Here is a 23314-nt window from a genome sequence, read left to right on the forward strand (position 1 = left end):
GTCTTGGCATTGGCTAGAGTCCCTCCCCCTCACTCCCCACACCGGGCATGACAGTCTTTTTGTCCCCTGAAGGACTCACACGGTCTGTGGTTTGATCCATTCCTGTCACAGGCAGTAGGTCCAGGCACACTAGTGGGGTATCCTTTTTACTGGGACAAGTGTGGGAATGCTACGTGGTACGACTTTTGCGGGTGCCTGAAGATTTCAGAAGTTTCTGTCACAGAAATGTGAGTAAAATGTGTTATTTTAGGCAAGGATTGAGGTCGGCAAGGAATTGCGGACAGGACAATGTGTGGGATAAATGCAAGGCACACCACCCTGAACTCCCTTGAGTGTCTATTTTTTATTAAAAATTCTGGGTAGGTAAGTCTGGGCCTAAATATCTCAGCTATACTCATCTCAAAATTATCTAATTTTGTGACATTAAATGTGATGTCTCCACATTGCATTTTGGGGCCTTTCCTGTCGAGTGTGTAAGGCTGAGCCACCCAAGTAGGGTAGTGTTTATTAGGAGAAGTGTGGAAATACTGGGTGGTAGGAATTTTTTGGGTGCACAGATTCTGGAGTTTTCTCTTGAAGGAATGTAAGGAAATTACATGTTTTTCCCCACGCTTGAGGTTTGAAGGGCATTGTGGGTAAGTAAAGTTAGGAAGATCCGTGCAAGACACACAGCAATGGACTCCTATGGATGTGTAGTTTTCACAAATGTCTAGGTTTGGTATGTTTCTCAGTGTGGTGGCCGAGCCCAGGCCCAAAAACCACACCTATCGACATTGCAAAATAATTGTTGTTTTTGAATGGAAAAAAATTATCTGCTCATGTTGCACTTTGGGGGCTTTCCTGTTGTAGGTGCTGGACTCACCCACATACGTAGGGTATTGGTTTTATTAGGACAGGTATGGGAACACTGGCTGGTAGAAATGTGTTGATACCTGCGTTATCCAGAACTTTCCATCACAGAAATATGAGGAAAAAGCATGTTTTAGCTAAATTTAGATGTTTGCAGGGTACACAAATGTTAAGAGATCCACAAACGTCACTCCACCCTGGACTCCCCCTGGTGTCTAGTTTTCAGAAATGTCTGGGTTTGGTTGATTTCCTTACATGACGGCTGAACTAGGACCCAAATTCCTCAGCTACTCCCATTGTAGAAACAGGTGGATTTTGTTAGGTGAAATTATGATGACTCCAGGTCTTGTTTTAGGGTGTCACAGGTGCTGGGTCCAGCCACACAAGGGCAGTACCATTTTTATTGGGTGATATGTGGGTATAAAGAATAATAGAATTAAAAAAATACACAGTTCCCTTGCTGTAGCTATATTTTATCTCTCAAGCCACCTTCAGTTCATAACCCTGGATCTACACACACAAATACTATTCAATCACCTTGGTTTGATTACACATTGTTATGTCCTAACCCAGAAACCCAATGTCATGATTGATACAAACAACTCTGTCTTGCTATGTTTATATTTAAATATTCATTTACTCAAGTATTTAAGAAAAGTATCACGTTTTTATCCACATCATTTGAAACATTTAATCACTAATAAATCATTGTTGTGCACTACAATAAAATCGCAAAACGGGTCTGTAATTGGAATAGTTCAGCCGAACTCCCAATCCAGGTCCTCCCTGAACTAGAACACAAGCTGCTCAGGACTGGTTTCGTCTATGGACTAATCACTGGTAGAGTGTGTTTCCAGCACACATGTTCTCTTTGATTCTATAGCTATATATTAATTTCCAGTGAAGGTAGCCCTCTAGCACTGTACTTTGTTCAAATACCCTTTGCATTTGTGAAGTCAGGCAGAATCAAAATTCATAATTTGGCTTTGTCAATGTAGGGTTTTTAAATTCGTCACACATTGCGCAGGAGTTTAAACCTTCACATGGCCTTCATTTTACATGCATTAAGTAAGTGCATAAAAGAAATCCGTTGCTATTTTAGCTGTGAGAACGTAGTGCCCCCTGGCAAGTGCAAATGCCATGCTAATCAGTTACAAAAGTATAAAAGTGTTCCCGAGAACAGTAGCAAACGAGGAGCTAGAATGATCTAATGACAGGAGTATTTTGCTCAGGTGCTGGTTTATGCCATCACTCTGTCCGTTTGCCAAAAGGCGTTGATGTGTTGTTAATCATCAATTGTAAATAACTTTTACAATAAAAAATCGTATTTTAGTGTCAGAACCATTTATCTATGCATAGCAAAGGGCTAAAAACTAACTTTCCATGAAAATGCTATCTGAACAAAGCACACCTGCTGTTGAACTGACACTAATGAGTGGTGTTTTATGACCCATTTCCTGTTGCAGTGGTTCTGCTCTTTGAAATGTTCACCCCCTGCCAAATCTCCAGACTTTTTATCAGTAGTATTTGTCTTGAGTGTTTTGCTAACAAACTTTCCATCTCATACAGTAGCAAATCTCCTATTTCTGGCACAAAAGCATTCCATCCTTTGAAGTTAATGGTAACTCTTATTCTACCATTATAGAACATCTCCTTGATTTCCAAATATTTGCAATATAGTGCAATTACATTAGTAGTGACTTACACAAATAAAGCCCACTTTCAAGGAGAAGACTGTTCTATGGGGCAATCAGGCAGTGCCTGACGGGCTGTCTGACAGAACAGTGAATTGGACGTTTATTTAGCCGTAAGTAGGCTTGTTTTATGGTCTGTTGGGCTAACTTTTACTGTTGACTTTCCTGATATTACTACAAATAATACCTGCAGCAAACACAAATGTATGCAGTCTCCTGTACCCTGTAAAATGCTCATACAGGATGTCTTTACAAGGTCAAAGCTAGCCTGAAATGGAAATGTGGTCCCTTTTTAGGTTGAGCATAGCAGTGCGCAAATGCTGCTTTTCTGTCGTGGTGGTACGTATCTGGGCTTTTAACCACGCCCACCATACGCCCATCACTATCACTCGTTCATGGGCTAGTCCTTCAAAAATCCTTTATTTTTGTTAGTAAATACTTTATGTTTGATCCTCCTTCGGGCGCTTTAGTTATCGCCTTGGACATCACCCCCGTTACATAGCTAATTGCACTGTTGCTGCTACGTTTGACTACGAGCAAACTTCTTTTTCCTTTTATATGCTGCTTAATGCTGATGACGTGGTGCTTTGAATTGGCTCGCTTATGTGAAACTATATTACATTTCATGTTCAATTTATGTGGCAAGAAAAGTCCGGTTAGGAGTTTACAATGCTAATAGCTCTAACTCGAGCAAATGCGAGACCCATTTCATTGGAAAAGCATGTTTCACTTTCTTGTTCGATAAGTGGGACCACTTTTATTTTGGTGCTGGGCCTATTTTTTGTCCCAGTCCGAACCTGCCCACTTTCATAGCCAAACAAAATATTTTTTCCTATTTCCTAGGCATAGAACTTGCACTACTGTACCACTCTGCCAAGATTTCAAACATTTTGCAGAAGAATGAATTTATGGTTTCTAAACTTAACTATCAGAACTATTTTAGTATGCGCAGATGTACTGTGCCAAGTGCAGGTAAGGTAATATGCCACAAGAGATCTACTTTTTAGATGGAAGCCTACCAGACAGCACAGCTGTCTGACTGCAACGATATATTAGGTACATGCTGAAAGCCTACCTAGGAATGCATTCTGCCTACTGCTTACCATTGGCTTTGTGTTTTGACACTTACATATGCTTGTTTTCTATTTGCTTGCTTTAATTGTGTTAGCTCTCACGCCTATATTTGCACCTCCCAATGGAGCTTACTTGCTGGCCATCTCTTTGATTGGCTCCTTCTATGGTTCCACCAGGGTCTATTTTTAGGGACCTGTTTTTTCTTTTTCATGAAGCACTCCTTGTGAGTGCGTGTGTTTTCCAGCTGTCTCTCTTGTGTGCTTATCTTTCTACCCCAGCACTCCAAGTTGTTCCCTCTTCCATTTTTTCCTGTCCTCCCGTGCCCCGCTTTATTGTATTTGTTTCTCTCTCCCCTGACTTCCTTCCATCTTTGTGGCTTCGTATTATGCCCAGTCCCCACCTATATGTTTATATGCCACATTGTACGTTCATCTTTCTTGCTGGGGTACTGCTTCATCCCCCCCGAAGCTTCTACTAACATTTCCATCCTCTGCCCATTGCTTTGTCTCCATCTAATCTCTTGTTGCTTAGTGACCACACACCTTCCTTCTACTGCTTCCATTGCTGATGGTACTGTTGATGGCTCACACTCCCTCCATTCTCTCCATTGCTGAGGTTTCTTTTTCCTTGCCCACCCTACCTCCTTTGCTGCTAGTGCTTATTGTCCACCGACACTCATTCCATTGTCATTGCTTTTTAACAGTTCCCTCCTTTTTCTTTTTTCCCTCTCACCCTCCCGCAGGTGCTGCCTGGAAACAAAACATTGGTCTGGAATGCAGCCCAAGATGATTGCAAGTGGTTGAGATTAATCCAAGCATTCCTTTCATCACCTTGATGTTTTGCAGTAGTTGCCCTAAGTGCAAATGGTTTGCCTAGATGTGAGCCCCATCCTCACTGTGCCATAGGACCCAAGCTAGACCTCACTAATGAAACATAATTAGGTCAAAACCGATCTGGGGTTGCTTGTGTTCCCAACAGGAGGGAACCTGGCCTTCTGGTTCAGGTTGGACTGCTCCTATTGAAGCAGGGCCAATGCTATTTTCATCAGGCAAGTCTCTATCTAGAATGGCACAGTGGGTGAAAAATGTTGGCCTGGAATGTGGCCCAGAACGATTGCTAGTGTGTGAGATTAATTCAAGTATTCCTTCAATTTCCTTGATTGAAAACAAAAATGTGACAGCCAAGGCAGCATTCTTCATTTATAGTCTTCGAAAAGCGGCGTCATTGTTTATTTAAGGGGAGAGGGCATGTGGCCTCCTTTCTGAGCCATTATTGGTACTGGGGAGCCCAACGTCCTGGCCTAATTCCATCAGGGGAGGTAGGCATTCGGCCCCCCTCCCTGAGCCATTATAGGCCCTGGGAGTGCACTGCCGGGGCTCAAATGTTAAAAAAATTGGTGGGGTCCACTAGCTCCCAGTTGCCAAATCTTTAAAAGGCCCTGAGGACCCCATTTCCCAGAGCTGCTATTTACATTAAAAGAGAGAGGGGCTGCATGGCCCCCTTCTCTGAGCCTCAAATGGGCCGGGGAATCCCAATGATGTTACCAGGAAAACAGATCAAGAACTTGCTCTCACCCGGGTCGAGAATTATAAATAGCTGCTTCCTCTGGGAGAGAGCAATGCCAGCTCCTGAGCTGGCTGGGGTTTTGGGGGCTCTGGAGCTCCCTTTGCAGCCCCACACATTGTGGATGGTGGGTGCCCTAGGTGGGCACCACCTTTAAATAGTGTATTGTGCCCCAGGGAATAGGGCCTTGGGGCCAAAACTACCTCAGGGTGGGCAGTCGCATAGCCCCCTCCCTTTCAGTTAAGCAGCAGCCCTGGGGGATGGGGTCACAAGTGCCTTTTAATCACTCAAGGAGAGGGGCCACACTCTTCCCTTCATCTTAAAATATACTTTAGGCCCTGGGGATGGGATCCCCAGGGCCAGAAAAGACTCAGGGAGTTAGGCCATGCTACCCCCTTTAAATTAATTGGTGGCCCCGGGAGATGGGCGCCTCAGGGTCTAATAGGGCTCAGGGAATGAGGTCACACAGCCCCTCTCCATTGTATTATAACTGGTCCCATGGAATGTGGTCTCTGGGGCATAAAGTCCAACCCTATGGTGCTCACTGCAAAGGCTGTATGTGGTGTGCGGGGGATTTGGCCATAGGGCCCTGGCAGCAGGTCAAGCTGTGTGATCAACTACCTCCGTGCATGGCCAAAGGCTGTTCACAGCTTGGGGTTGGCTAAGTGCAGGGAGTTGGAAGCAGTGTCTAGTTGCAACATAGGCCATGCGGTAACCCCAAGCCACGCATGAGTAAATGCCATGAATGACGTGGAGTTGGCTGTTTCTGTGTGTCTGTCTGCGGAGTGTTGCTTACAGGTTTGACTGCAAGCTGATGTCATCAATGATGTCATAAATGATGTCAGAGAACATGTCACAAGTGATTAAATATGTGAGGTCATAAGCAGTGCATGGTGGGGGCGCAAGTAACTGGTGAATTACTGTGAGTTTTCTTAGTTCAAAAGGTTATTATTGTCACTGACATATTCACCAACTATCACATTACTTTAACCTTTTTTTCAGTGAATTTCTAAATTGTTTTTTAAACAAAAGCAGATCTTTTTATCATACCTAACTATAATGTTACTCTAACATTTGTTTTTTTCAGAGTATATACTCGCACACTCAGGACTCAAGGAAAAAAACAAAACTTTTAATCACAACGCATTTTGGCTGACACAGCAGCCTTGGTCACGTGAGGTTTACCGCCAATCAGAATCAATTAAATACCACTTCTTCAAAAACATAGAAATAAGACAGAAAAAGAAGAAAGGCAATCCAACTGTAACATAATCGCCCAATTACTAATCGCAAAAAACTATTAACGTGTGAAAATATATTATAGATTAATAAATACTCATTGCATGTATAAAAGGATATAATTAGTTAATCCTATGCTCATCTCATACACAATAGTTTATATATTTCCACATATATTCAAAATTGCGAGAAAATTTACAACAAATATCGGGAGAAATAATTCCTAAAGTGAAATATACATAGATTTAGAGCGGGTGTACATATTTTCAATTTTGTATTCCTGTACCTACAGTAATAAATTTCAATAAAATATCATCAATCATGACTGTAGGTACTCATATCCGACAATAACATTCACTCCCTCCAAACAGACTATTAAGCCTAAGTGCTACAGATCTGTCTTAATAACAATTAGTACAATAATTTCTTTCAATCATAATACGCAATAAATTCCCCAAAAATAAATCATAAACATGCAAAACAAAAAACTGAAAAAGAAGACTAAAGACAGTAGTGTAAGAAATAAATTCATTATCTTATCTGTGTGTCCAACACCAAAGAACATCACCCGGTGATAAAGATAAGTAAAAAAAGGTGCAAATAGAAGGGGTTCAATGGTTCTCCATCAGACCCTCCGCAGACAAAAAAATATAAATATACATATTTATAATCATAAACAAATCAACAGTCTCCTGAAAGTTAAAATAATTATTACAATGAATTCCAGCAATTCTATTATACCAAACTATATTGAGTTACATCCACCATCATCCAATTAATTTTCATACAAATGGGTATTCAATTCCTCTCCTGTGTTCAATCCTTTAGGCATCATAGTTTCTAAATCTAAAATATATTTAGACTCTTTTTTCCATAATATCAACTCTCTATTGCCACCTCTATGACACAATGGCACATGTTCAATACCAAAGTATAACAAAGTACAATTTGAGTTGTGTTTCTCCTCAAAATGTCTAGCTACCGGATAATGTTAATCTTTTGATGTAATAGCTCGCATATGTACCAAAACACGTTTCTTAACACTATGTTTAGTACTTCCCACATACCACCTATGACATGGACATTCAAGAATATAGATAGTAAAGGGGGTTCTACATGTCAGGAATTGATTAATTTGTCTAACCTTTCCTGGTTTGCAAGTAACATATTCTTTCCGCATGACACTGTTCCGGCATGGCTTACAGTGTCCACAAGGAAAGAACCCTTGTAAGTTGTGTTGTCTTACTTGAGGGATAGTTGTGATATCATTAGATCTTAAATTGTCATGAAAGCTCCGTCCCCTTCTATTAGTAATCTGAGGTCTTTTTTGTATTGAACTCCCAATAATGGGATCACTTTTCAAAATATTCCAGTTCTTGGAAATGATATTATTAATCTGTGTTGTATCTTCATTATGTGTCATAATAAGTCATAATCAATATCATCTTCCTCTCTTCTAACAGTATTATCAAATAGGGTCTCTACTCTTTTTACCCCCTTAATTCTTTCTGTTGCTTTTTTAATCACCAGTCGAGATAACCCAGCTGTTCAAATCTCCAAATCGTGTCTTTTTGTTCCCTCTCAAAGGCTACATCAGTACTGCTGATTCTCTTCGCCCTCAGTAGTTCTCCATATGGGATGCTCCACTTTAAGCTCTCAGGATGTCCACTTGAGGCATGTAATAAGCTGTTACCTGCTGTGGTTTTGCGGAAGAGTTCTGTACTGATCTTTTTATCTTTAATCTTGACCATAGTATCTAGAAATTCTATTGATGATCTGCTAATATCATAGGTTAACCTTATATTCAAATCATTGTTATTTAATTGATCAATAAATTCTAAAATTCTATGTCTTTTTCTTCAGTTCCTTTCCAAATAATAAACAAATCATCTAAATATCGAAGTCACAAAATAGCTTGATTCATTTCCGGATACCTGTCATCATCCTTAAAAATGTTCTCTTCCCACCAACCTAAGAACAGACAGGCAAAACTGTGAGCAAGGCAAGTTCCCATGGCAGTTCAGAGAATCTGTTTGTACAGTATTCCATTAAACAGAAAAATATTATTGGTCAAACAGTATCTAATCATGTCCATGATCATATCCGTATGTGCTAAGTACTTTAATGAATGAGTATGTAAAAAATGTCTACATGCTTGTATTCCCTTATCATGATCTATAATAGTATATAGGGAATTAATATCCAAAGTCAACAATATAAAGTCATCTTCCCACACAATACCTTCCAATTTTCCCAAAAAATCTTTGGTATCATGGACATATGAGGGCAAATTGATCACAAATTCCCTCAGGAAAAAGTCAACATACTTAGAAACATTCTCCAGTGCACTATCGCATGAAGGTAGTATAGGTCTTCCCGGGGGATTAATCTTAACTTTGTGGATCTTAGGAAGGATCTACAGGACTGGTAATTTAGGAAAATCTTTCTTGAGGAAACAATATTCTTCCCATATTAGTAAACCTTTGTCTTTCCATTCCATTAGCAACTGCCAAATCCCTAAAATACTATTAGTATACATCTCCTTAGTGACAACCTTATAGAATTGTACATCATTGAGTTGACGCATAACTTCATCAATATATTTCTGTCTTTCTATGAGTACTATGTTACCACCTTTATCGGCTGGGCATACAATAGTTTCACTATCATAAGCCAACATTTTAATTCTTTGAGCCTGTGTCAGATTCTGATTGTGTCTTGGTTTGAACCTCGTTCTATGTCGGAACTAAATAAGATCTCAAACCACCATATCATAGAAGGTATCAATATTATCGTGATTCATATTAGGGAAGAAAGTAGATTTAGGTTTAAATCCGGAAGGTGCAGACAGATCATATACAATATCTAAATCATCCAAGATTTGACATACACTCTTGGTATCATCAAGTTCTGCCTCATTTCTCTCCAACTCAGACAGGGTTATCATTGAATCAACATCACTGATACACAACACATCATGTTGATCTTCACTCTTAAAGCATTCACCATTTTCACTAGGGTGATTTTGGGATTCAAACCATTTCTTTAATTTCAATTTTCTAATGAATTAAAAAAAATCAATCCTAGTCTCAGCATAGTTAAAACGTTCAGTGGGGCAAAACGAAAGACCTAAACATAATGTCAATTTATCATTTTCTGATAGCGTAAAACTGGACAAATTGACAATTGTTTTATTCACCATATCAGTATCCATTATGTCTGTATATTGGAGCACCTTGTCATTTTTCCCACTTGCCTCATGTTTAGATCTGTTCTTATTAAGATTTCTGAGTCTCTCTCGCCTCTTCTGACTCCGCCCCATCTTCCTCTTCGATTTGTTGTCCTTCCTCTGTATGTTGATGTTTGTCCCTTTTGGTTTTTGGAGACTTGCCTGCCCCGTCGTAGCAGGCGATACTCGTCTAAAAAAATAGCTGGTTTGCTGGTAACCTCCTCGGTCGACATTTCACTCAGTTGAACTTGGAGTATCAGTCTTCCTCATACTCCCCACATCGCTTTCCAAATTAGAGTGTTGGTCATCCATTGCCTGGGAAATAGTAGCCGATTTGTATGGATGATCACATTTTCTACTAAAGGTCAAAATCCTTCCACTCTCGTAATCACCTATATCTCTGTGCAATTTCTGTTATTTTTTAACTTTGAAATCATCATCATATTTTCTCAATCTTACATTCATTGTCTCCATAAATTTAGATATAATCTCCTTTTCTGGTCTCAAATCGAAATCATCCTTCATTTTCCTAATATCCACAAGTAAGGTTTCTCTATCCTTAATTGTGGATAAGATTAACATTATCTGGTAGCTAGACATTTTGAGGAGAAACAGAACTCAGATTGTACTTTGTTATCATACTTTGGTATTAAACATGTGCCATTGTATCATAGATGTGGCAATAGAGAGTTGATATTACGGAAAAAAAAGTCTAAATATATTTTAGTTTCAGGAACTAAGATGCCTAAAGGATTGAATACGGGTGTGGAATTGAATACCCATTTGTATGAAAATTAATTGGATGATGGTGGATGTAAATCAATATAGTTTGGTATAATAGTTAGAATTGCGAAATTCATTGTAATAATTATTTTAAGTTTCAGAAGACTGTTGATTGTTTTATGATTATAAATATGTATATTTATACTTTTTAGGCTGTGGAGGGTCGGATGGAGAACCATTGAACCCCTTCTATTTGCACCTTTTTTTGCTTATCTTTATCACTGGTGATGTTCTTTGGTGTTGGATACACAGATAAGATAATGAATTTACTTCTTACACTACTGTCTTTAGTCTTCTTTTTCAGTTTTTTTGCATGTTTATGATTTATTTTTGGGTAATTTATTGCGTATTATGATTGAAAGAAATTATTGTACTACTTGTTAATAAACAGATCTGTAGCACTTAGGCTTAATAGTCTGTTTGGAAGAAGTGAATGTTATTGTCTAATATGAGTACCTACAGTCATCATTGATAATATTTTATTGAAATGTATTACTGAAGGTACAGGGATACAATATTTAAAATATGTACACCCTGCTCTAAATCTATGTATATTTTGCTTTAGGAATTATTTCTCCCGATATTTTTTGTAATTGTTCTTGCAATTTTGAATATATATAGAAATATATAAATTATTCTGTATGAGATGGGTATAGGATTAACTATTTATATCTTTCTACATATACAATGAGTGTTTATTCATCTATAGTATATTTTCACATGTTAATAGTTTTTTGCGATTAGTAATCAGGCGATTGTGTTACAGTTGGATTGTCTTTCTTCTTTTTCTGTCTTATTTCTATGTTTTTGAATAAGTGGTATTTAATTGATTCTGATTGGTGGTAATCCTCATGTGACCAAGGCTGCTGTGTCAGCTGAAACGCGTTGGGATTAAAAGTTTTGTTTTTCTCCTTGAGTCCTGAGTGTGCGAGTATTATCGTTTTTCTTTTTGATCTTTATTATTACCGGCTTGCTTGTGCCGGTGTTTCGCACCACCCCTCTTGGGCAGTTTGAGCCCAGAATGAGCATACAAGCATTTTGAAGTTTGATATTATTATTATTATATATATATATATGTATATATATATATATATATATTCACTTAAAAAACAAAAACAACAAAGGTTACAAGGATATTATAGTTAAGCTCACATTTTAAATGTACAAAACCACAGATATTCACCTTTTATAGTTAGAGTGATCTCAAGTAACTATAACATGCCCTAAGTTAACTATAACTCGTGCCCCCGCCATGCAGAGTTTTCTTGTCAAAAAATTCATGGCAAATATTACATTGATATTTTCAGTGAGGCAGGAAATGGCCTCGGCCTATGTCTCTGGGTGTGAGAGGCTGTATCTGGGTGTGAGAGTGGCCTTGAGAGTGTCTGTCTGGGTGTGAGAGTGAGTGAGTCAGTGTCTTAGTGGGTCTCTGTGTGGGTGTGTCAGTGTCTCTAGGGGTCTGTGAGTGGGTGCATGAGGTTTTCAGTGGGTCTGTGAGTAGATGTGTGAGAGTCTGATTGGGTCTGTGAGTGGGTGCATGAGTGTCTAAGTGGGTCTGTGAGTGGGTACAGAAGGGTATGAGTGGGTGTGTGAGTGGGAGAAAGAGATTGAAAGAGAGAAATTGAGAGAGAAAGAGCATGAGAGAGTGAGAGAGAGAGCAATAGAGTTTTTTAGGCTTTGATGAGTGATATACTTAGAATGAGATATTTCTGGACAAATTGAAATGTAAGATGTATTTGTCAAATTAAGAAGAGTGATATCACCTTTCAGTATGAACCTTAAACATTTGAAGTTTAAAAGAAATTGAAGAAGGAAAATGACTACAGACACACCAGGAGTAGAACCCTCAACTTTTAGTGTGACAGTCTGTGACCTTTAGGCCATAGGTGACTCCTAACTGTGATGCTTCCAGACATACTTATGACAGACAACCATGCATGTGATTGCAAAGAAAGTGAATACTCCATCAGTAGAAAGGTTTAAGAGTCAGAACACTAGTAAAAAAACAAACACACTGCCAATCAATATTAGAATTTGAAACTTCAGCTTACTGAGTAAAAGCACAAGACCTTGACCATCAGGCCAGAAGCGACTCTGTTCTGCTCTGCATCCAAACATACCTAAATACCAAATATCTTGCTAGTCTGACTCTTTGAAGTAATTGTATGGAGAGGCCATTGGAATAAAACTCTCTCTTCCATCTCGTTATGGGAAGGAAGACCGAGAGACAGAGTGACAGGACCGCAGGGGGAGCCTCAATGCCCCTGCGGTCCCAGCTGGCTCCCCACATTCTGCGGGAGATGGCAGTGCTCCCCCAAGCAGGGAGCTACTTTAAATAGCACCTCCCTGCTTGTAAGAGCAATGTTTCCATCTGTTTCTCTGGACGCATAATTGTCTGCAGGGAAACAGATGAAAACTTCACTTTGTGCCAGTGAGAGCTGTTAGACAGTTCTTACTTGTGGGAAGTAAAGTGTTTGCTCTGACTTAGTGGGAGCTGTTGAAGCAATGTTCCAGTTCCCTGGTACATAGCAGGAGCCAGCCCTGGGGGTAGCAGTCCAGAGGGCCATCATTGGCTCCTCAAGGGAGGGCCAACGTGGCCCTCCTCCAATGTGCATTGCCCCAGAGAGGTGGTGGTCCTCAGGTGTCTGAAACAGACCCCCCTCATTGTTTTATTTTAGCCCTGAGGCTGTGGTGAGAGGGGCAGGCACGGCCCCCAGCACACAACTAAATTTTTGCCCCAGGGATGTGTTGGTCCCCGGGGTTGTGTGTCATCATTATTGTGCCCCGGGTAGGTGGCAGTCCCTGGAACTGCAGAGTGTTTGGATGGTCCTCTGCATGTCATCACTATTGTGTTCCAGGGAGGTGACAACCCCCGGGGCTGGAGGGAGTCCTCTGGACCCATCCTACATTAGCTAAAGCCCTTTGCCCTAGGGAGGTGTAGTCCCCAGGGAGAGGGGGCTTCATGGCCCCCCACATGCCATCTAATAATCACCCCGGGGAGGTGGTGGTCCCCGGAGCTTCAGCAAGCCCAGGAGGGAGGCCCTGTGCACCCCACCTCCTTATTTTAGGCATGCCCTTGGAACCTGGCATATCTGGGGGCTAATTAAAAGAAAAGGGCAGGAAACCACCCTTTTAAAAAAAAAAAAATCGAAAAAATCCACAGATCCAGATCTGCAAATTTTTCTGAGATTTAAAAATAAATGCTTTTTAGCCCTGGTCAGCGTCAGAGCCTAGGGAATCAGGGAATGCCTACCCTGGCCCCCTTTAATTTTTTTACTCTTTTTTCTGCTTGAAGTGAAGCCAATCAGATATTAGCACGGGGACAGTTGGATCCTCAGACGATCACATCGCTATATATACTATATTTTTTAAAGTCTAATTTCTCCAAAATTAATGAAAGGATTTACTCCAAATCACAAAAAGCGTGCTTTTTGGACCAAGACCTAGCTTTCTGCCCAATTTGGTGTAATTCTATTTAGCAGTTTGTGTTGTAGTCATGTTCAAAAATGTGAAAAATCTTACTAACATAAAATAGGGAAAAAGTGTTTTGTGCCCCCCCATTTTTCTTCACTCCCACTTGACATAAAGTTTATGTTGTGAAAATGTTGTAAAGATTTGTCAAGAGCACCAAAGTTATTGGCAAAACAATAAAAGCTTTGTCTATTGAAAAAGGGTCCAAGCTATAACTATCTACTGGTGACTGCCAGTAGGTAATGTATGTGCATGTGTGGGTGTGTGTGTATGTGTGCGCACAAGCGTGTTTGTGTGTGTGTATATATATATATATATATATATATATATATATATATATATATATATTTCATGCACCTCATCTTCTTTATGAAAAGTTTTGAGATGGGCCATCAAGCAGGGGCTGAGAAAAAAAACAAAGGAGAGTTCCAAAACACAATTTACCCGTGCAATTTCCTAGGGAGTTTTCAACAGCGCTACAGCTAAAAAGGCTGAATGGAATTACACCAAATTTGGCAGAATGCTAGATCTTTACCCAGAAAGTATTCTGTTTGTGATTTTTTCTAAGCTTTATTTATCCTTTTGCATTATTAAGGTCACAGACAGTAGGTACAATCTCAGTAAGGGGTACATGTATGGGATAGTGTAATTGAGCATATATGAAATGCTATGAAGCATCAGCAAGTACAACAGTATCATTGGTGGCAGGGGAAATTAAAAAAGAAAAACAGTTCTCATCATAAGAGTGCAGGAGATATCAACATCATTGGTGCAAAGATCCAGTAGCATATAATAAGCAGTGGAGGAACAAACCCAGAGAGCATCAGGGCGAAATATTGTAAATAACAGTTGTCACTCTAGTCTAAGTTAGGCCTCTCTTGCAGCAATAGATAATCCCTAAGTGGTTGCCATATGGCTCGGGGTCGAGAAGAGGCAGGCTAAAGTGAGGCATATATTTAATTTGTGATGTCACTGTTTGTCATACTACATAAAGAGACTAAATCGGAAGGACAGTGATTATCGTCCCAATGCATGGCAATCTCTCACTTGAGTAATAGTAGTACAACAGCAGTGAATCTACATACCCCTTCCGGTACATCAGACACATATCCCTGGAGGGCCATTAATGGGTCAGGAACCAATTCCGTCCCAATCATCGTGGAGAGCTGGGTAAAAAATTGTTCTCCAATAGGTGCCTATAAGGTTGCAGTTCCAGGTCATGTGGGAAAAGGCAGCGTGAGGGGCTCTGTACTTGGGGCAGTTGGAAAATGTGAAATTATCAAACTTGTCTAATGTACTAGGTGAAGAGTAGGTGTGTTGTAGGCATTTGTAGTGAATCAGTTTCGGTGTATGGTTAGGAGATATGAGTTTGCTTTCATTAGAGTAAAAGAGCCACACATTATCTGACAGTGGGTCTGTCTAACTCAAGCTCCCATTACCCTCTAAGGGGCAGATATGAGCCCCTAGCTCCTCCTTGCACCACATTAGCATAATTTTTTTAATGCTAATGTGGCCCAGCGAGGCCAAAATCGGCACAACAAATTTACAAAGTGTCTCAATGAATGCATTGTGTCACTTTGTGACCCTTTGCTCTACATTATGCCTGCGCCAGGAGTAATGTATGCAAAGGGGGAGTTCCCCATTAGAGGGGCCGAAAAAATGGTGCAAAGAAATCTCCTAGATTTATTTGTTTTGGCACTTTTAACGCCTGCTTAGAGCGGGCGTTAAAAAGAGGCACACAATTGTTATCAATGGGCCTCAATGGGCTTTACAGGATTAGTGTCAACATCTTTGATGCTAGTCCTGCGAAGCTCTGAACAAGTGTAAAAAATGTTGACGTTAATCCTCCAAAAATCCTGTTTAAATTTACAGGCATGTGTAGGCCTCATGACACAAGTGGAGTCGCTTCATGCAGGATGGGCGTCCACAGCAGGGTCATCACCACTGCAGGCCCAGATGTGCAGCACGGCCCGTTGTGGCACCAGTATTAGGTGGGGACAGCACACCTCCTCAGCGATGAGTGTAGGTGAAGCGGGGAGGCACAGGGGGTCCTGCAAGGGCTTAGTAGCCCACAGCCTCAGGCTAACCCATAGTACCTGTCACCGCAGGGCCTGTGAGGCAGGACTGGGTCACCTAGCAGTTGAAGGAGAGCAGCATCCCCTTCATGGTCCCACCATCAGCAGAAAGCAGCTACAAGGTGGTGCACAGTGGCCCTCCCAGCTCACAAACCTGGCAGGATGATCATAGGTGCAGCGAGGGCCCGCTCTGACATCTAATGAGGGTTGTAGGTGACGGAACCTCACAGATGTGTGGACATCACCAGTGTGGCATCAGCCCCCTCTGTTTGTGATTGATGTAAATCTGTTCAGTGGTTGTTGAGAAGTTAAGGTTCAAAATATATAAATATTTGGATGATTGAATATGCCAAACTCCTGCAAAAGTCCTGCGGGCACGCAACTTCAAATAATAGAGCAATCTAATAACCTAACTATAACATGGACTCCCGCCATGCAGTTTCTTCTTCAATAATTTGAGTGATAATGTTTCATTTTTATTTTTAATCAGTTTGCAGCAGTTGTCATGAGTGCTGAAATATTTGGGGTAATTAGCAGTGCATGACGAGGTTGCGAGTTATAGTTACCTTAGGGCACGAGTTATAACTGCTGAATTTTCTTTGAACAAGTAAATTCAGAACCTAATTATAACGTCACTGTAACCTTTGTTTTTTTCAGTGAATTTCTTAGGTTCTTTTAATTCTATTTCCTAACTGTAACGGCCCTGTAACCTTTGTTTTTTTAACTGAATTTCAAAGTTTTTTTTAAAGTAAAGTAATTTTCATTTCTATATGTTAATCAAACCACCAGCGCACACAGCCTTTGGCCATGCACGGTGGCCAGTCCTCATAGTCACCCAACTCTGTGCACGGCTTTCCACTGTGCCCAGCGGGTGTTGGCCATAGGGTCTGGCCTGCAGCCAGTCCCTGCACCCAGCACCTATAACAAACCAACCTTGCATGGTCTCCCTCCCCAGGCCAATCTCTGCCTGGAGACCAGCCAAAATATATATTTATTGTTTTGGGAGGAGGGGGCGCATGGCCCCCCACCCAATCTTTGCCCCCATGGACACTATCTCCCAGGGCCCAGCCTAATTATTTAATTTTGTTTGGGGGGAGCCACGTAGCCCCCTCCACAGGCCAATATTGTCCCGATTAACCCATCATTGGGGCCAGGCATGTACATTTATTTGATTTTGGGGGCGGGACACACGGTCTTCTCACCCCAGGCTGACCTCAGTATTTGATTTCTTTCTGGGAAGAGGGGCCGCTAAGCCCTCCTTTCCAGGCCGACCTCAAGGGCCTGCCCTATACATTTATATTTTGGGGGGAGAGGGGCCACGTGGCCCCCCTCTCCAGGGCAATTCTTGGCACCGGGGACCCCATCCCCCCAAGGCCCAGCCTATATGTTTATTTTATTTGGTATGGGGGGCCACAGTCCCAGCTGCCTCCCCACCTACTGTGGGAGCCAGCATTGCTGTCACAGAGAGGGAGTTGCTAAAGCAGCTCTCTCTTTGTGAGAGCAAATGTTTCCTCTGTCTCCTTGCCTGCATCTGTACAGGCAGGGAGGCAGAGGAAACCTCTGCTCCCTTCATCAGACTGGAGTGTTGGCTTTAGCGTGGCGGCAGATGTCAAAGCTGGAGCCAAGGCACAGCATATAGCTGTGTCCCTTGGGTGGGCACCCTGGGGGTGATGGTACCTAGGGCCATCAGTGGCTTCTCAAGGCAACCACGTGGCCCCTCTCCAGTGTGCATAGCCCCAGGGAGGAGGTGATCCCTAGGGCTGCAGGGGGTCTGAAACAGACTACCTTTCTATTTTTTACACTTTGCGCCAGGGAGCTGTGGGGGGGAGCGTGGCCCCAAACTCATCATTAAAGGAACTCCCTGGGGAGGTGGTGGTCCCCTGGCCTGCAGAGGGCTGCACGCCCCCCCAAGTAGTATTTATGTTGTGCTTTGAGGAGGTGGTGGTACCTGGGGCTGAGGGGGTGCCGCGCAGCCCCCACATAGTATTTATGTTAGCCTCGGGGAGGAGATGGTCCCCTGGGATGTGGGGGGGGCAGCACAGCTCCCCTCATGCATAGATGTAATGATAACTTCGGGGAGGTGGTAAGTGGTGGTCCCCAGGGCTGCAGGGGGACCACGCGGCCCCTGCAATGATAACAGTAGCCCTGCGGAGGTAGTGGTCCAGGGGGCTGAGAGGGAGCCAGTATGACCCCCCGGTCAAAAAAAAGAAATGTCCCCCAGACCTGGCACACCCTGAGAGCTTATTAAAAAACAAGCATGGAAGCCCACGTTTTTTTTTTCCTGTGAATTTGCAACATCACAAATTCATGGGGAAAAATAAAATAAAAATGTTTTTGTGCTCTGGCGGAGTCCCTCTGGGACATGAGCACCAGAGTTAATGGTTCATGGTGATTCTACCCTGGCTGCTTGCCTTTTCTTTTTTTTACACTTTTTCAGTTGGACTCAGCTGAAGCCAATTCCCAAAATGGCTGGCAGTACTTCCCGGCTTTAAGTATTTGTAGCCAATTAGAGCTGTGCATTTGCTGTGCATGACCTCTTAATCTTCACAAAGTCGTTGTGACCTTCAGATACACAAATTTGTTTTCCCTTTAATATCTCAAAAATTACTGAATGCATTTACACCAAATAAGCAAAGGCACAATCTGTGTACGGAAGCTATCTTTCTGCCAAATTTGGATTAAAACCGTCCAGTGGTTCGGTCTGTTGCCTTGTTCAAATGTCCTATGAGAATTACCATGGGAAACTCCAATACCCCTCCCTTTTTTTCTTAGCCCCCACTTGAGGATCACCCGAAACTTTCTGTGCACAACAAGAAAAAGCCTGGACATGTTTTGAAGATTTGTCCAACGGTGCCAAAGATACAGGCAAGTCACTGAATAACTAAAGGTTACAGGGACATTATAGTTAGATTCAGATTTTACACACACAAAACCACAGAAATTCAGCAGTTATACTTATCCCAAGAATCTATAACTTGTATATAACTCGTTCCCTAAGGTAACTATGACTTGCACACCTGCCATGCACAGTTTTCTATATCAATAATTTAAATGCAAATGTTGCAGTGCTATTATCAATGATGTCATAGAAGATGATATTATTGGTAATAGTTAAAGGTCAGACACTGCAGCCAATCCCCGGCATGCAGCCAATTCCACACTGCACTTGGCCTTCACCTGTGCACGGCGAGGTGTTGGTCATGCAGCTCCCCTCCCCACGCCAGTTTCGGCCCCAGTAATCCCATCCCCCAGGGCCCACCACATTTTTTAGGGGAGTGGGTATGTAGCCTTCCTCCCCAGCACTCATTTGGCCCTAGGGTCCCTTTACCCTGGGACCCATCACTTAATTTATGGGGCAGGGGGCACACAACCCCCCTCCCGGTTCCAATTTAGTCTCAGCAGACCCCATCTCTTGGGGCTCAGACATATTGTAAACGGGAGTGGCGCACGCAGCCCCCCTCAACCTGGGCCAATTTCTGGTAGGGGGGCATTTTTGCTATGTCTAGGTCCCTGTGAACCAATCTCCTGGGTCCTGGCCATATTAAGAAGTGGGAGGGGGAACACAGCTCCCCGTCTCAGGGCCAATATGAGCCTCCGGGAGCCCATCCACTGGGTCCCAGCCAGTAAAGGGAGCATGCTCTGGAGCACACCTAGGGCACCTACTTCATCTTTCTTGGGGGCAGCAGCGGGGCCCAATGCCCCACAGCCCCAGCCCACTTCTCACCTGCAGCAGGAGCCGGTAATGCTCCTGCCCATAGGGAACAGGAAAAAATGCTGCTCCCTGAGGGCAGGAGCAATTTTTTCATCTGATTCCCTGCATGCAGGGAAACAGATGAAAAGGCAGCTCCCAGCGGCCTGAAGCATTTTAAATTCTCCCGCCCGCTACGAGTGAAGTTAGGGCCTATGTTGGCAGTCTCAAAAAGACCACCATATTCTGAGGTACCACCAAGCAAGAATGGCAGACTCCCAGTGGCACAGCAGCCTGGAAATAGGCAGTCTGGCCTCCAGTATTGACAACACCACGACCAACCACCGAGCATATTACAAGCACACAGTCAGCGTATCGGTCTCCCATGGTGGTCAGCCAATGGCAGTCTGAACCTCGACTGTTCATGGTCAACAAAGCATTAGACAACTACACATTGGATGAATTTGAAAACAACGCAGCTGGCACACATTGCCACAGTGGACACATGTGCAAAGGACTCTACAAAACACACTCCTTCACAGACCACAATCCTTTGCATTTACGACACCAGACTGAGGAGCCAGAGTGACTTTTTTACAAACACTCCAAAGAATAGGCACACCTTTTTTTCACCATCCCATAGAACACCCTGCACACACTTTTGTCCATTCACACCCTTTTCCACTCCCCCTGTTTAGTGAGTCACTGCCATCCGTAGTTTTTTCCCATCATGTCACATTTAAAAAATCTCTGTTTTTCAGAAGATGAGTTAAGAGTCATGGTGCATGAAATCTTAAAAGTAGAGCCACGACTGTTTGAATCACAAGTCCAGCACACTCTGCTCAGTAGGAAAGTTGAAATGTGGGCAGGATAGTTGATAGAGTCAATGCTGTAGGCACCACCCTGCACACATTAGGAAGAGGTGGAACAACCTCAGGGGCTAGGTCAGTTCCCTGGTTTCCAGGCACTAGATACAGGTCTAGAAGACTATAGTGGCCCTCCCAGTTCCCTATTGTGTCTCTTTCCTTGGAATGAGAAGATATTGGCCATCCTGCATGCCGAGGGCTTGACTGGAATACCTGGGGGAGTGGAGTCTGATATGTTACCGCACAAAACCTGTCACCAAAATGCAATTTCATGCATGCTCACAGCTCGCCTTTTGCCACAGTCTTGTTCATGCACCTCACCAACATTCAATACCCAGAGTATCTGAGTGTAAACACTGTCATCCTGTATTGACGGACCCAACAGCAAAGCTAATAAGGACGATCACATGCCATCGATCCAAATGGGGCTTGTAAGTCTTCAATATACAATAATAATCCCAGTCTCAATATGTGAGAAAACAGGGCTCATTGCAGAGGCCCCCTAACTTTATGCCCCCATTTTCCACTTTTTGCTGGTGTTTTTCTGACTCTGATGGTGCCCTGGGTACTGCTAACCAGTCGCAGGGCCTGTGCTCTGTGTGAAATCAATATGCAAATTAGGCTAATTATAATTGGCTAAGTCAACCTACCTATAAGTCCCTAGTATATGGTAGGGCTTGTAGGTTTAGGGACCACAGCATAGGTAGTGCACCCATAGGTGCACTGCTGAGGTGCCCAGTGTCATTTTAAAGGCAGGCCTGCCTTGCTGGCTGCTTTTAAATTAAAGTTAAATGCAAAATCGACTTTGGAATTAAAAGTAGTTCCAAAGTCTTAAACTACCTTATTTTTCATATACGTCACCCCTAAGGTGTGCCCTATGTGCCCCTAGGGCTGGGTGCCATGTAACTATAAGCAGGGACCTTATAAAAATAGTTTTATAAGCCCTGGTGAGGTAAAAACAGCCAAATTCATTTTTCCCTCATTGTAGTGAATGGCCTTCATAGGCTAGAATGTGGAGACTTTATTTTGATTTTAAAAGTCCCCTTAAGTGACAGCTACAAAGAGCTTGGTATCAAATTAATTGTTATAATAAATCCCACAACTTCCAGTTGTTGGATTTAATATAACTTGTTCAGGTAAAGAGTTTTAAACTTTTCCTGAAAAGTTGCCAATTTCAGCCCTTCATTGTTTTTGCTGCTGTGCTCTGATTGGCCAGCCTCTGGCAGCCTGGCCATGCTGCCTTGATGAGGTGTGAAGTAGCCTGGCTTCACACAAAGAGATGTGCCTGTGGGAGGGAATCTCCCCTCAGCAGATGGGGAGGCAGGAAGGGGCAGGGCTGCCAAACTGGTCTTCAAAGGCAGAGAAGGACATTTGGAGAAACCCAGCAACACCCCCACATCCTGCAACCCCAGACAACTAGGTGCCCCCTTGATTAGATTAGGAGAGGGCAGGAGAGGGTGTGTTTATGATTCTTAGCCACACCAGTGGTTGGGCTCAGCCAGATGTAACCTCCGAAAATAATTTTCAGTCATGATGGATTTTTGAAGAATGTTGCCTCCTGGGATTGATTTTTGCCACACTTCCCAGGAAGTGGTCATCACAGGGGGAAGGACCCTGCACCTGATTGGAGAGTCAGGACCCCCCTTTTTTCACCCAGGAGCAAGGATAAAACTTGCAGACCTGCACCCACACCTGAGTTCCCTACCACATCCCTACCAGGAAGAACTACAGAAGAGTACCCCTGCTGGACCCCTGGCCTGCACCTGGAACCTGCACTCAGAAGGACTGCACCAGCTGCACACTTGGGCTTCACCACAAGATGGACTTTGCCTGGCTTCAACTGGTTCAAGGAGGGACTCCCTGTTTGCTACAGGTGAAAAATTGCTAACCAGAGTCCCATGCACCAACTCCTGAAAAAACCGACCAGCTGACCACTGTCCAGTGGCCAAAAAGGAGTTTGCGTCAGGTGCATTCTGGGAGTTGTAGTCCACACCCCCAAAGATCATCTCAGAGCTTCTGGACCCTTGGGGTGAGCTGTGGACCCTGTCCTGCCATTGATTAAGTTTGACCAATGACTTTGTGTTTCACCACTGCGCATATTAGTTGCTCAATGTTCACTAGTAGCACATTATGGCCCTCATTCTGACCCTGGCGGTCGGCGGAGAGACGGCGGTCGGACCGCGAACAGACCGGCGGTATTAAAAATGGCATTCTGACCGCGGCGGTCCCCGCCGCGACCGACCGCTACTTCTCCACTCCGACCGCCACGGCGGTCATGACCGCGGGGCTGGAGTTTGCGCACTCCGGCCCGGCGGTCGTCCCAAGACCGCCAAGGGTATTATGACCCTGCCTACCGCCGCGGTTTCTTGCGGGCGGGAACCGCCGTGCGAACCATGGCGGTAAGCACTATCGGGGCCAGGGAATTCCTTCCCTGGCACTGATAGGGGTCTCCCCCACCCCCCACTACCCACCCGAGTCCTCCCCCCACACCCTCCACCCCCCTGCCACCCCCCAGAGGTGGTACGAACCCCCTCCCCACCCCCACCCCGACATGCACATACATGTACCCCGACACGCACACACCCCCAACATGCACATATACACACCCCCTACACACACATACACAACGGGGACACATACCCGCACACATACATGCCGACATGCGCACCTGCCGAACAGCACACATTACCCATAGACACAGCAGCACCCCCCGCCCGCATACACGCACTCACACACTCCCTCTACACACTCACACGCACACCCCCATGCACGCCCACATCACA

This window comes from Pleurodeles waltl, chromosome 1_1 (assembly GCF_031143425.1).
Source record: "Pleurodeles waltl isolate 20211129_DDA chromosome 1_1, aPleWal1.hap1.20221129, whole genome shotgun sequence".
In the NCBI taxonomy this organism is placed as follows: domain Eukaryota; kingdom Metazoa; phylum Chordata; class Amphibia; order Caudata; family Salamandridae; genus Pleurodeles; species Pleurodeles waltl.